This window comes from Balaenoptera ricei, chromosome 18 (assembly GCF_028023285.1).
Source record: "Balaenoptera ricei isolate mBalRic1 chromosome 18, mBalRic1.hap2, whole genome shotgun sequence".
Taxonomy (NCBI): Eukaryota; Metazoa; Chordata; class Mammalia; order Artiodactyla; family Balaenopteridae; genus Balaenoptera; species Balaenoptera ricei.
In genome coordinates, this window is record NC_082656.1 from 75,422,940 (window position 1) to 75,438,252 (window position 15,313).

Consider the following 15,313-nt stretch of genomic DNA (forward strand, 5'->3'; position numbering starts at 1 on the left):
AGCAAGAAAACTCAAGTTGAACACAAGATCTCCCCGTGTCGGGTAACCTTCCAGCATCCTGGCCGGTCAGCCTGGAACAAGCAGGCCTCTGCAGTGTGCTACCCTAGAAGAGATGTAAGTTCCTAGGGACCCATCACAGCAGAAAGCAACAGGCTTCCTTTCTTCTTTGCTCTTTACTAGCAGAGCTGTAGCTGGTGAGAGCTCAGCTTTGACCACTTTTCCTCTCCAAGTCTCCCCGCTTGTAAAGAGTTGTTTTCTCGCTTAATAATAGGTTCCTATCAAGCAAAGCTCTCTGCACTTTCTCTTGATGATGTAAAGCGACCCCCTGGCCTGAAGAAGCCCAGGGTCAGGCAGCAGAGAGCAGGAAAGCATGATCTGAAGAGCCGCACAAGGCGTGTCTCATACACACTCATATACTGGTTGAATTTTCTCCAGTGACTGCCCATTATTGAGCTAATCAGAAAAGAATTCTACCTTCATTGTTGGAAAAAACATCTATTTGTGTAAGTCTTCCCTTTAACAGGTTAGAGGAGAAAAACCATATGATGTCCTTAAAAGATCCAAAAAAAAAAAAAAAAAAGATTTGTTATAAGTCAACATCATTCACGATTTTTTTAAACAAACATAAGAGCCAGAAAACTTCATTAACATGATAAATGGTATCCTCTGAGAGCCCTCAGCATGAATTATATTAAATGGAGAAAAATGACAAAGACAGGAAAAAAAAAAAGGTATCTGCTATCACTCTTTGTAGTCAGTGTTGTGCTGCAGGTCTGGACACTACAATAAAAGCAAGGAAATAAGTCAGAGGTATAATGATTAGAAAGGAAGAAATAAATTTCATACCATAGGATTTCCAATATGGAATATTCAATAGATTCTATCAACAAACTGTTAGAACTGATGAAAGAGTTCGAGTTTGTACAAGATCATGTACAAAACTATATGATACACTAACCACAACATTTTAGAAAGGATAATTTTTAAAAGATGCCATTTGCAACATAACCAAAATTATAAGGAACCAAGGAATAAATCTATTGAAGATGCTCTAAGAAATTGTCTTTTTTCAAGATCTTTCCCTCTAGTTAGTGGAAAGACAGCTCCAAATATATACTCTCATTACAGTGGGATAGAGGTAACATGAGCTGTCATAAACCACTTCATTAGGACATTTGCCAATAATGACACTTTCTTTCTATAGTTGTTGACTAGAATTTCAGCAAGAAAACTCAGAAACTTTTGGAGCGTCACCTATTCTCTCTCTCTCTCTCTCTGGTTTCTTTTTCTTGTCTTCACTTATTCAGTTAAAGTGTACTGCACTTTTATTTAGTTATACCAAAATAAATGGAAAGAAAATCCTGAAGCAGGAGATGAATGTAAACTGGGAAAATCTTGCAAAATCAAAATAATTCTTGGTGCTTCCAGAGACAGAAGAAAGCACTGAAATAGACCCACTCTCTCTGTAGGAGAGTGAAAGTTGACAACCTCTGGAATTAAAGATGACATTTGCTGCCTCTTATTTCTTAGATTCCAAATGGTATTGTCGACTGTAATATGAACTTGATCTCTTTTTAACTGGTATCATGAATACAGTCCATTGGCCAAAGAAAAAATAAAAGTGTGTTTGCTATCAAGAGACTAGTAATGCTACCTGACATGGGAACACGTGCTTTTCAGTTTCCAAAACCTATTCATAAACATCGTCTCATTTGATGCTCACAGCAATTTTGTGGGATCCACAGAAACAGCATCAATGTGTAGGAGGAAAGTTTCAATTAATCATCTCTATGAGGGCAGCGGCAAGCTTAGAGGACAGCAATGTTTATCAGGGTTAAAAGTAAAATAATGGGTCAAATAAAAATAAACTTCATCCATGAAAGAAATAATTGATAAGGTGGACTTCATTCAAATTAAAAACTTCTGCTCTGCAAAGGACAAATATATGTCAAGAGAACAAGACAGGCCACAGATTGAGAAAAAATATTTGTAAAAGATGTATCTGACAAAGGACTGTTATCCAAAATATATAAAGAACTCTTAAAATTCAACAGTAAGAAAATGAACAACCTGATTTAAAAATAGGCCACAGCCCTTAACAGACACGTCACCAAAGAAGATACACAGATGGCTAATAATCATATGAAAAGATGGTCCATGTCATATATCATCAGGGAAATGCTAATTAGAACAACAGTGAGATACCACTATCCACCTGTTAGAATGACCAAATTCCAGAACACTGACAAGGCCAAATTCTGGTGAAGATATGGGGCAACGGAAACTCTCATTCACCTCTGGTGGGAATGCAAAATGGTCCAGCCACTTTGGAAGACAGTTTGGTGGTTTCTTACAAAACTAAACATACTCTTACCATATGATCCAACAACTTTGCTCCTTGGTTTACCCAAAGCAGATGAAAAAGTACGCCCACACAAAAACCTGCATGTGGATGTTGATAGCAGCTTTACTCATAAACTCATAATTGCAAAACTTGGAAGCAAACAAGATGGTCTTCAGTAGATGAATGGATAAACAAATTGTGATCCATCTGGATAATGGAATATTATTCAGCGCTAAAAAAAGAAATGAGCTAAAAAAAGACATGGAGGAATCTTAAATACGTATTACTAAGTGGAAGAAGCCAATCTGAAAAGTCTATGTACTGTATGATTCCAACTATACAACATTCTGGAAAAGGCAAAACTATAGTAAAAAGATCAGTAGTTGTCAGAGGTTAAGGGAGAGTTAGGGATAAAAAGGGGAATTAAGCACATAGGATTTTTAGGGCAGTAAAACTACTGTGTATGATACTGTCATGCTGGGTCCACACCATCATACATTTGTCAAAAGTGATAGGATGTGGACTTCCCTGGTGGCCCAGTGGTTAAGAATCTGCCTGCCAATGCAGGGGACACGGGTTCGAGCCCTGGTCCGGGAAGATCCCACATGCCGCGGAGCAACTAAGCCCGCGTGCCACAACTACTGAGCCCACGTGCCTAGAGCCCGTGCTCCACAACAAGAGAAGCCACGGCCATGAGAAACCCGCGCACCGCAACGAAGACACAAAGCAGCCAAAAATAAAATAAATTTAATAAATTAAAAAAAAAAAGTGATAGGACGTACAAGAGTAAGAATGAAACTTAATGTAAACTATGGACTTTAGGTGATGATGATGTATTGGTGCAGGTCCATAGATTGTAACAAAGGTACCACCCTGGTGGAAATGTTGATGGAGGTTGTGCATGTGAGGGAGCAGGGGTGGTATATGGGAACTCTCTGTACTTGCCGCTCAGTTTTACTGTGAACTGAAAACTTCTCTAAAAAATAAAGTTATTAATTAAAAAAGGAAATGACAATAAAAAGCCTCAAGATTTAACATTTCAGTTAAGAGATTTTAATCGCAGTACAGGATGGATTCCATTTTAGTGTTCTGCAAGAAACAAATTTAACAAGTCAATCTTTTTCTAACCCCTTACAGAAAACCCTGAGTAGAAATCAGAATTCAGTCGACAAGTCAGTGCAAGTTGAAACCCCGAATGGCAGGGCAGCTTAAGTGTTTTACACGTGTCAAAAGATCAGCCAATTTAATTAGAGTCTTGGTCCTCTGGCCAAGCACAGCAATGACAGTGGCATTATCAGTGGAACCAATTTGGGATCGTCTTTTCATTCCAGACATATGAATCACGCTAGGTATTGGAATAACAGCACAGTGGCTTCTCCCAAAGGAAAGGATTGCAGGATGCCTCAACACATAGACAATAAGATCGGAAATACTCAGTTGCACACACATGGAAAACAGCGATCTGATCTTGCAGTATCTCTTTGAGAAGCCCAGGATAGACAGGAGAGAACGTGCAAATGTTCTTTCACTTAGAAGATGAATGTGATTAAATGCACATTTCATGAAAGGTGTATGTGTTACCTGTCCCAGAATCTGTTGGTTCTAGTCTGAAATGCATGCTGAGTTATCCCAACCATTTACAACTTTTAGCATTGCAGATGGTCAGAAAATTGACTGTGACCCAAATTTAGCCTCTCTCTCTCTCTTAACTCTTCTGGCACAATGAGAGCTGTAGGATCACAGGTCATTTATAAATGCTTCAATTCCATCAAACTTATTACTCACTTTATTTAGACTATATCTCATTTTAAAATTTTTAGGTGTTTCTTATTTAGAGTATACATTTTCCCATTCTCTTGGTTTAATTAATTTATAGGTGAAAATTGAGCTAGACTTTTAACTTTTTTTCAAACAATTGCTTTTCTCTCTGAAATATTCTCTCTTGGATAATTCTTGTTATTTCCTTCAGCACAACACAGGCACCACTGTACCAGGAGGACTTCCAAAACTCCTTCTGAGTGTAAATGTCTCTTGCATTCTCTTCTGTCCAGTTTAACTAGCCAAGATTTTGTCTCTCACCTCCTGGATGTGAGGAACAGGAGTGTTGGGACCCGGTATGGTTATCAGCATAGAAGAGATGCTCTTAATGTTTAATGAATAAATTAAAGTATGAATAAAGGATGGGAACAAGTTCTTTCTTATTTCTTCAACAGAATTCAGATCATACAAGTTTAAAAATTTCATGTAGATCAGTTTCTTTAGACGTAGAGGGATTTATCTACCAGCTCAAGGGTTCTCAAGCTTAAGAAATATATCAAGCACTTTTTCTCACCAAGACTAGATTTAAAATATCTAGAAAGTTACAAAATGGATATAATAAACACCGAAAGTCCTGCCACTTACCATTTTAACTTAACATTTTATTGTATTTTATTCTGGGTTTTTTCAAAATATCGATACAAGCAAAGGTCCCTTTCAACAGGTATACGGTGCCAATCACGGGCTTCCTGACTTTCTGCTTCACATTCACCCTTTTTTGCCTGCTCTGCGAAAATAGGTGTGGGTCCTTTAAAGATTTTTCCTTTGCCAGATGGAACAATGCTAAACTTTGTCGGTAGAGGACGCAGGAGGACAGGGTTTGCCTCCTAGTTCCGGTGTCTCCCTCAGCCCAACACACATCCCCAGGTAAGCCTCCTTTGGAGCCGGTGGCTTGCCCAGGACCCAGCTTCCGCAGAGCTCACGGCTCCTCCATCAGCGGCAGCAGCGTACCGCCCTCTCCCCCGGCACTCCTGGGCGGTTTTGTAGCTCCGTCCTTCCTCATGAGCACCTTTCCCTGGCATCCTCTAGGGCAGATTTCCAAGGAATATGGCCAGCACAACACCACGACAACTTCTCAGCAAGCCGCCGCCCTCTCAACAAGATGCGGATTTCAGCCCACCTGGTGGGGTAAGTGGAGAAAAGCGGGTTCCATCTCAGCCCTAAGTACAGTGGCTGCTCCCTGTTTTTGCGCTTTCTACATTCTTTCGTTCTCGCCTCATCATTCCAATCTCCTGTTACAGTTATTAATTCTTTACATTCAACTTTCCCTTTTAAATTAAGGTGTGGTTTCTTTCTCTTGACTGGACCCAAGCAGAAGTAGATACCAGCAAGTGTCCCTTTCAGCAAGTATATTAAATGTATATTTCTCTAATAAGGTGTGGAGTTAATGAATGTTGCTGGCGCAGCTGCTTTTACATCTGGACGTATGGCACGCATTGATGTGTTATGTGCTTGTACGTCTTGTCCCGTAAGTGCCAGAGGGAATGATTCTGGTCACGTAGAGAAGTACTACCACCCTTGGGGACCTGTCATCCTGACTCCTCCGAGCTATAAGTCCCTGTGACTAACGATTATGCCCATTGGAGTCTCGGGCAAAGAGAGGCAGCCTCTGCTCAGACGCAAACCTAGGGGTCTTGAACGTGTCACTCCCCGATGCGATCGCTCCCACCCCGCGTTCCCGCTTTTGAAAAGCAGCTGCTAGGCTCTTGGGCTCTCATGAAGGCCAGGTGACCCTCCTGCCTGATATTCCCATCTGAGGCGGGTAAACTTGAACTCAATGACTACAAGGTGCGGAGAACCCAACAAACCCTGCTTGCGAAGGTTTCAGCCCACCTGAGCCTGCAGCGTCACAGCTCTCTGTGAAAAAGTGGCCGCTAGCTCTCTGAGGGCAATTTTATCCCCCGCCTCTTCCATAAAGCCAAGCTGCTGGCTCTAGGGGACCCTCAACTCACAAAGGGGCACAGCTGGGGAATTAATAAGAGACATGTATTCTTTCAATTAATTTAACCAATTGAATATGTGGAAGAGAGAAAGAGAGAGAGAGAGAGAGAGAGAGAGAGCGACCCAGCTCATTGGACATCACTGGAAGTACCAGGGAGCCAATTTCATTTGTTTTTTTTGAAGTATAGTTGATTTACAACGTTGTGTTAGTTTCTGCTGTACAGCAAAGCGATTCAGTTATTCTTTTCCATTATGGTTTATGACAGGATTTTGAATGCAGTTCCCTGTGCAATACAGTAGAACCTTGTTGTTTGTCCATTCTATATATAATAGTTCACATCTGCTAACCCCGAACTCCCACTCCATCCCTCTCCCCAACCTTGGCAACCACAAGTCTGTTCCTTACATCTGTGAGTCTGTTTCATAGGTAAGTTCATTTGTGTCATATTTTAGATTCCACATATAAGTGATATCATATGGTATTTGTTTTTCTCTGTCTGACTTACTTCACTTAGCATGATAATCTCTAGGTCCATCCATGTTGCTGCAAATGTCATTGTTTCATTCTTTTTTTATGGCTGAGTGATATTCCATTGTATATATATACCACATCTTCTTTATCCATTCATCTGTCAATGGCTATTTAGGTTGCTTCCATGTCTTGGCTATTGTGAATAATGCTGCTATGATCATAGCATGTAGCTTTTTGAATTGTAGTTTTGTCTGAGGACACCAATTTCTTTCTTTTTTTTTTCAAACATCTTTATTGGAGTATAATTGCTTTACAGTGGTGTGTTAGTTTCTGCTTTATAACAAAGTGAATCAGCTATAAGTATACATATATCCCCATATCTCCTCCCTCTTGTGTCTCCCTCCCTCCCACCTTCCCTATCCCACCCCTCTAGGTGGTCACAAAGCACTGAGCTGATCTCCCTGTGCTATGAGGCTGCTTCCCGCTTGAGGACACCAATTTCTTACTCTGAAAATTGGCAATTAGAAGGAAAGAGTTATCTTAAACTTTTTTTTTTTAATTTTTATTTATTTATTTATTTTTGGCTGTGGTGGGTCTTCGTTTCTGTGCGAGGGCTTTCTCTAGTTGCGGTAAGTGGGGGCCACTCTTCATCGCGGTGCGCGGGCCTCTCACTATCGCGGCCTCTCTTGTTGCGGAGCACAGGCTCGAGACGCGCAGGCTCAGTAGTTGTGGCTCACGGGCCTAGTTGCTCCGCGGCATGTGGGATCTTCCCAGACCAGGGCTCGAACCCGTGTCCCCTGCATTGGCAGGCAGATTCTCAACCACTGCGCCACCAGGGAAGCCCCGGAAAGAGTTATCTTGCCTTTCAGGATAAACAAATAGCCCTAACTGAAGAGTGACAGTTCTTATTTACAGAGGAATTCCAGCTAATACATACGAAAGAAATGATATGAAAGTATCACTTAGCCACCCCTAATGAAATAATTGAATCAGGCAATAGTCATCAAAGGATAATATCACTTGACCAATGATTGGTGGGGAGCTATGATGGAGAGATCAGGCTGTCACCACCCAAACCCTTTGATCTGTCTTAGCATCACTAAAAATAGAAACCAGACATTAGGTGCCTCCAGATGTAATGCAATATGAGGAACACAGCACCAGCTGTAACATATTCTTGCCAAAAAAAAAAAAGTTAAACCTGAATCTAATCAAGTCTCTAGGGCGAACTAGAAGACATACAGGGGATAGAAAAGAAGTTAAATAAAATCACAGAGATACGAAAACACAAATCAGAGTGTGGGACATTCTACAGGACAACTGGTCTGGCTTATTGAACAAGCCAATGGTGGAGGAAAGGGGAGGCCTCAGTTTGATGCAAAGAGCCTTAAAAAGCACAACCACCAAATGTAATGAGTGGACCCTGATTCCATCCTATTTTGAATAAACAATGTGTACAAATATTTTGAGATAATCAGGAGAACTTGATCATAAAATGGTTCTGAAGAATTATTGTTAATTTTATTACGTGTGATAATAACGTTGTGATTAAAGAAGAAAATGTTTTTATATTTTAGGGACTAAAATATGCTGGAGGGAAATGACATGTCTAGGATTCTCTTGAAAATACTTTAGCAAAGAAAAGGAAAACAGACATGCATAGGTGAAGTAAATGTGGAAAAATCTTGTTAAACTGCTGGATCTGGGGAAATGGTATGTAGGCATTCATGGCACTGTTCTCTGAAATTTGGGGCATGTTTTATAATAAAATCATTTAAGGTCTTTTAGACAATAGATGAAATAACATAACAAAGTAGAAATTAGAAGCCATTAAAATGAGCAGAAAAGGAACTAAGTATCAAAAATTCAGGGGATATGTAAAAAATATTCACCAGAAAAATTGTAGCCTTAAATGTATTTATTTTTTTTTTTAAAGAGTGACAAAAATAAAAAAGAATTTAAAGCTTAGGAAAAGGTACACTTCTGCATATGGTTGAGATGGGACTGGATTTACCCACCTGCCTGAAACAACAAAAAACTAGGCAACATGTAGAAAACAGTGGTTGCCAACATACTGAACATCAGGCAACAAAAGAAAGTGATCCCAGAGAAACAGAAAACAAGAGCGGTGAGCCCTATGATTAATCCATTTTCTTGCATCAAGTTTCCAGGCCATAGAGAAGTGGGTGTGAACCCAGGACTATGTTCCAGAACTATGGCTCTATAGTTTAGTAAAAAGTTAAACAAAGGTCTGACATAAAATCCAGCCATTCACTTAGGTGTTTACATAAATGAAATGAGGGAGTACGTCTATACAAAGATCTGCACATGACTGCCCTTAGCAATTTTATTCACAGTAGCCAAAAGCTAGACATTACTCTAATGTTTAACAATAGGTGAATTGACACATTACGGTATATTCATACGACGAAATGAAGTACTACCTAGCAGTAAGAAGGAACGAGCAATTGATATATGCAACATCATGGATGAATCTCAAAATACTTATGTTATTTATATAAAATTCTACAAAATGCAAACTAATTATTGTGTCAGAAAGCAGACCAGTGGCTTCCTGCAGAATGAGGGTGGAGCGGGTGAAGAAAGGCAGGATGGAGAGATTTTTTTAAAAAGCACAAGGAAATTTTGGGGAGTGATGTATATGTTTATTATTTTGTTTGTGGTAGTGGTTTCATGGGTGTCAGATGTGTTGAACTTAGAAAATTGTACAATTGAAGAATATGTAGTTTACTGTGTTCAACTCTCTATCTCGATAAAGCTATTTAAACAATAACAATGAAATACCATTTAATATTCATTAGATGGAAAAATTTTAAAAGATTGACAGTATCTAATCATTACGAGGTTGTAGAAGAAAGAACATTATCATATATTATGGTATATGAGTAGGGAATGGCATTGTGGAGGGTAATTTGTCAGAATCCTTCAAGATTTCACAGGTGCATTTAAAACGTGCTGTGAATGTAGGGAGTTCTCTGGGAAGATGGTGACCCAAATGCTTCTGTGCCCCCTTCCTCGCCCAACTACTTCTTTTGAGCAAAATAGCTGCTGGGCTTCCAGCCTTCCATATTTTGCCTGGGGATCTGCCAGGATTCAGGTGCAGAGGACCTTGCTAGCTTCCCCCTCACTCTCTGCTGGGCTCACCCCCTACAAAGCAGAACAGCTTCTGAACTAAAATATAAGAAACTTACTGAAGAAAAAGATTTGAAGCAGTGTTGAATGTCTCCTTTGTCATTACTTGAGGCTGGGAGACAGTTAGATGGTATTTACGAACTGCTGCTAGAAAAGGCTGTAATCCAAGATTCCCACATCCAGCTGAAGAACCATACCTCCAGGTAGCAACAGAAACACGTACGTGGACATACGTGGTTTCAAAGACTGAAACATCGATATTTCATGTGATGAATATACTAGAGAAATCTGGTTACAATAAACAACAAGTAAATTAGAAAATCAACTTCAAGATGAAGTGGAGAGGAAATAGTTTTGAGCTATGACTCTAGTGATATATAGTTAAATCCAAACGGTTGATGGTAGATTGGGTTTCTAGAATTCTGTATGAATGTTAAGTAAGGAATCTTGCAAGAGAAAAGGTGTTCTGCAAAGGAAACCCTGTCCATAGGCTGGGAGTAAAATATCCAGTTCTCTTACCTAAACCTGGTACCCACAGGAAGCAAAACTGTCTAAAGATCTTATCTGACAAGAGGAAAATAAGGGGAGCTAAAAGTAAGAAAGCATGAAAGGAATGACCCTCTTGCCTTCAGTCTCCAGCAAGAGGGCCCCCTGCTCTGCACCCATGTCTTGGTGGGCTCGGCTTTCTTTCGTACAGAGCCCACCTTCCCGGGAAGCAGTGTGCTAAGTGTGTGACCGGCGAGGCGTCCACCCACCTTCTTCCGGACCGTGCTGTGGGTTCCTAGGATTCCACCCCATCCCAGTGGTCCTGAGCCAACCCTCAGGGTCTGAATGTGTTCTTTTCCAAGTCTCTTCTCCAGAGAATGAACACACACGGTAGGACCCAGCGGTGGGCAAGGGACAGCTCTGTGTGTGTGTGTGTGTGTGTGTGTGTGTGTGTATGTGTGTGTGTTGGGGAAGGTTGATGGAACATGTGTACCTTGCATGCGTGTGCTGCTGTGTTCACACCCGCAAACATGATGTCCTTCCTTGTGGGAACGGGCCAAGTTGGGAAGGAGGCAGGGAGGGCTGTGGGCCAGAGTCCTGAGCCAAGATGACCCCTCCTGCACTGTCACTTTCCCGTGCAGATCTCCAAGAGGTCTGAGGATTCTAAATTTGAGCCCGGGCTCCCAGTGCGTTATGAAGATTTATTTGTCACCTTGAAGGATAGAACACGTTTTATATAATGGCTTGTTAGTTTATTGATAACTTTTGCATATTTAGACCAATGGTATGTGGGTCTCCCTTTGCATTCTTGCCCTGGGCCCTGTAAATGTCAGGGCAGCCTTGTATACACAAATGATGAGCCATGAATTCAGAGAAGAAAGAGATGAGGATGGGCTGGTGTGAGCTGTCAAGAAAGGCTTCATGAGAATTCACTGCCAGTCATGGTATTTTAGGCTAGGAGACAGCTGAGATTATGCCAGCTAAAAAGTCAGGTATCTTTTATTTAGGCTCACATAGGGGAAACCATTAACCTAGTACAGCACTCTTATTTTACAATAGAAAACCCAGGGAGGTTGGGCAGATAGTAACAGAGCTGGACCTGACCCCATGGTCTCCTGGCAGGAAATTCTGTGCCTCTCCACTTTCCTGTTTGCTTCAGCTGGCCGGTTGGGGAAGAGCAGCAGCTTTGGAAAAACAGGAGTGCGGAGAAGTTCAAGGAGGGGCAGAGAGGAGACCGAAGCTTCCGAAAGGGGGACCAAAGAGTGCCTCCCTTCTGTGTCTGAAAACATAGCCTAAAGTAGCTGCCTTTGAAATCTCATACCCGATCTTAAAGGTAATGTGAATTGTGTATCCTGCTCTCTAATGAGGCTTTGCAATTAGACTGGGGGTAGAACTCAGATGTTGCCCCTTAATTGGTGACTTTGGCCAAGTTTCGAAACTTTTTTTTTTTTTAATTTTTTAATTTAATTTTTTATTTATTTATTTTTGTCTGTGTTGGGTCTTCGTTTCTGTGCGAGGGCTTTCTCTAGTTGCGGCAAGCGGGGGCCACTCTTCATCGCGGTGCGCGGGCCTTACACTATCGCGGCCTCTCTTATTGTGGAGAACAGGCTCCAGACGCGCAGGCTCAGTAATTGTGGCTCACGGGCCCAGTTGCTCTGTGGCATGTGGGATCTTCCCAGACCAGGGCTCGAACCCGTGTCCCCTGCATTAGCAGGCAGATTCTCAACCACTGCGCCACCAGGGAAGCCCAAGTTTCGAAACTTTGAACCTCAGTTTCCACATCTGTAAAATGGGAGTAATAACGCCAGGGTCCGTGTGAAAGTAAGTGTTATGATGTATATGAAGCGTGCCTGGTGCTTGATTAGTGTTGGCTGATGAGCTCTCCCCGGCATCGGGGGCAACAGAACTTCCCTAAAGAAATGGTCACTCACGGTCTGGTCACATGGCTCTGCATTGTGCATCAGGACGGTATTATTCTCTGTATAGAATGTATATTGCAATGTATTTACTCCTTTTGGAAAATGATACGGCAGCAACAGCTGAGTTTTGAAGAACTGATGACATGTTAACTTAGAATGAACACAGAGTAATGCTGAGTCCTGATAAATTTACTGTGCAGCAGCTCACAATCAGTTGAGATTCTTGGATGAAGGGCAAGCTTTCCTTTCCAGAGTTCCAGTCTATTTTTGTCAGCAAGGAGAGGTGATATGGCTTATTTTGTAATAATTCTTGTAATCCTATGATGATATGCATGTTCTAAATCTACTAATGAGTTGGCTAAGATGCAGTACTATGCTTTTCTGGATATTTAGGGGGAATGTCTATCTGAGTTGCTGGGAAAGCCATGGAATTGTTTATATGTTGTCCAGAGGAATCAGGAATAGGTCTTTGACAGTTGTTTTATTTTTAAACTAGCAAACATCTTAAATATGAAATTTATATGTTGTAAAATGAAATAAGTAAAAATATAGGAATTTGGTAGTATGTTCTCCCTGCAGGGAACTATGAATTTTAGAAGAAATGGAATGTTAAGTTGTATCAAGCTATTGCTGTTGCTGCAAGTAATAGAATTGCTTCCCCCCATCTCCCTCTCCCTCTGGATTTTTTTTTTGATCCATTTCACGCATTTCTTCTACACCCCACCCCATACCTCAGACAACCACCAATCTGTCCTCTACATCCATGAGTTTGGGTTTTTTGTTTTTTGTTTTTTTGCTTGTTTTTAGATTCCACATATGAGATCATATGATCATATCTTTTTCTGTCTGACTTCTTTCACTTATTATAATGCCCTCAAGGTCCATCCATGTTGTCACAAATGGCAAGATTTCATTCTTTCTTTTAATGGCTGAAAAAATATATATATATATCAATCACATCCTTTTTACCCATTTATCCATCAGTGGACATTGAGGTTGTTTCTGTCTTGGCTATTGTCAATAATACTGCAACGAACATAGTGGTGCATGTATCTTTTTGAATTAGTGTTTTCATTTTCTTTGGATAAGTATCCAGAAAGTGGAATTGTTGGACCATATGGTGGCTCTATTTTTAAGTTTTTGAGGGACGTCCATACTGTCTTTCATAGTGGCTGCACCAATTTACATTCCCACCAATAATGCACAAGGGTTCCCTTTTCTCTGAATCCTTGCCAAAACTTGTTATTTCTTGTCTTTTTAAAAATTGAAGTATAGTTGACTTACAATATTGTACTAGTTTCAGGTGTACAGCAAAGTGATTCCGTTAGATTTTTGGCTATTGAGTTGTATGAGTTTTTTATACATTTTGGATATTAATCCCTTACCAGATATGTGATTTGCAAATATTTTCTCCCATTAAGTAGGTTTGCCTTTCCTGTTGATGGTTTCCTTTTCTGTGCAGAAACTTTTTTGATGCAGTCCTCCGCCTCCTCCGCCTCTGCCTCCTCCTTCTTCTTCTTCTTCCTGTTTTCCTCTTGTTTTGCTTTTGGTGTCAAATCCAAAAAATCATCAAGATTGATGTCAAGGAGATTACCATCTATGTTTTCTTCTAGGAGTTTTATGGTTTCAGGTCTTACATTCAAGTTTTTAATAAATTTTGAGTTAGTTTTTGTGTATGGTATAAGATAGTGGTCCAGTTTCATTCTTTTGCATGTGGCTGTCCAGTTTTCTCAACAGCATTTATTGAAGAAACTGCCTTCTCCCCTTTGTATATTCTTGCCTCCTTTGTTGTAGATTAATTGACCACATATGCATGGATTTATTTCTGGGATCTTTATTCTGCTCCATTGATCTATGTGTCTGTTTTTATGCCAATACCATATGTTTTGATTACTATGGCTTTGAAGTATAGTTTGAAATCAGGGAGCTTGATGCCTCCAGCTTTGTTCTTCTTTCTGAAGAGTGCTTTGGCTATTTGGGGTCTTTTGTGGTTTCATACAAATGTTAGGATTGTTTTTCTAGTTCTGTGAAAAATGCCATTGGAATTTTGACAGGGATTGCATTGACTCTGTAGATTGATTTGGGTAGTATGAACATTTTAACCATATTAATTCTTCCAATCCATGAGCATGGATATCTTTACATCTATTTGTGTCTTGTTCAATTTCTTCCATTAATGTCCTATAGTTTTCAGTGAACAGATCTTTCATGTCCTTGGTTAAATTCATTCCTAGGTATTTTATTCTTTTTGATGCAATTGTAAATGGAATTGTTTTCTAAATTTCTCTTTCTGATAGTTCATTATTAGTGTATAGAAACACAACAGATTTTTGTATATTGATTTTGTATCCTGTAACTTGACTGAATTCACTCTAGGTCCATCTTGCTCTCCCTGGCACAGTACTTGGCAATGACTATTTCTAAAAATTCCTACTAGTTGCTATTATTGAATGATAGTACAAGGGACAATAATCTGGACACTAGAAGTGCATATTATTCAAGATAACACCTGGATGTTATCAGAGTAGCACCTGGGGAAGCCAGTATAGAATATTTTAGTGAAATAATGGAAGCCTTTTAGAATGTGTGTCTGGTAGCTATTCGCATTTTACCACTCTTGTCATTCAATTAATTAAACAAATATTTGGGAAAAGAGAATTCTGAGAAGGGGAATAACTAGAGCAAAGACCCCAAGTGGAGGCATACCTAGTATATTCAAGGGACAGAAAGGAGGCCTGTGTGGCTAGAATGTAGTCAACGAAAGAGAAATATAAGATGAGCTTGGAAGGTTAGTAAAGAGCCAGATCACATAGCACCTTGGAGGCTGTTGTATGGACTTTGATTTTTTTGAGTAAAACGGGGCTTCACTGGAAGGTATTGAATAGCAGAGAGTGCTTTCAATATATTTCTTTGTTTTTCTTTTTTTTTGAACAACTTTTTGCCTATGTAATGATTTTTTTAAAAATTTTATTTATTTTTGGCTGCGTCAGGTCTTAGCTGCGGCACGCAGGATCTTTTTTTTTTTTTTTTTTTTAATTTATTTATTTTATACGTGTTGGGTATATGTTCATAGGAAGGCCACAAGTTTTGTGCCCCTTGTCACAATGAACCCTGATTCCTGTTGGGTGTGTTGTAAACAGACGAGCCATTTCTTCAGACCCCCTGCTCTGAGCACACCCC

At 40.2% G+C, this 15,313-nt stretch overlaps 1 non-coding gene across 1 annotated transcript; it reads right to left on the minus strand.

The window, feature by feature from the left end:
• Positions 1-15,183: 15,183 nt before the first annotated feature.
• On the minus strand, positions 15,184-15,313 carry LOC132352804 (small nucleolar RNA SNORA11). Its single transcript, XR_009498885.1, has one exon. It is a non-coding gene; the product is annotated as a small nucleolar RNA SNORA11 (small nucleolar RNA).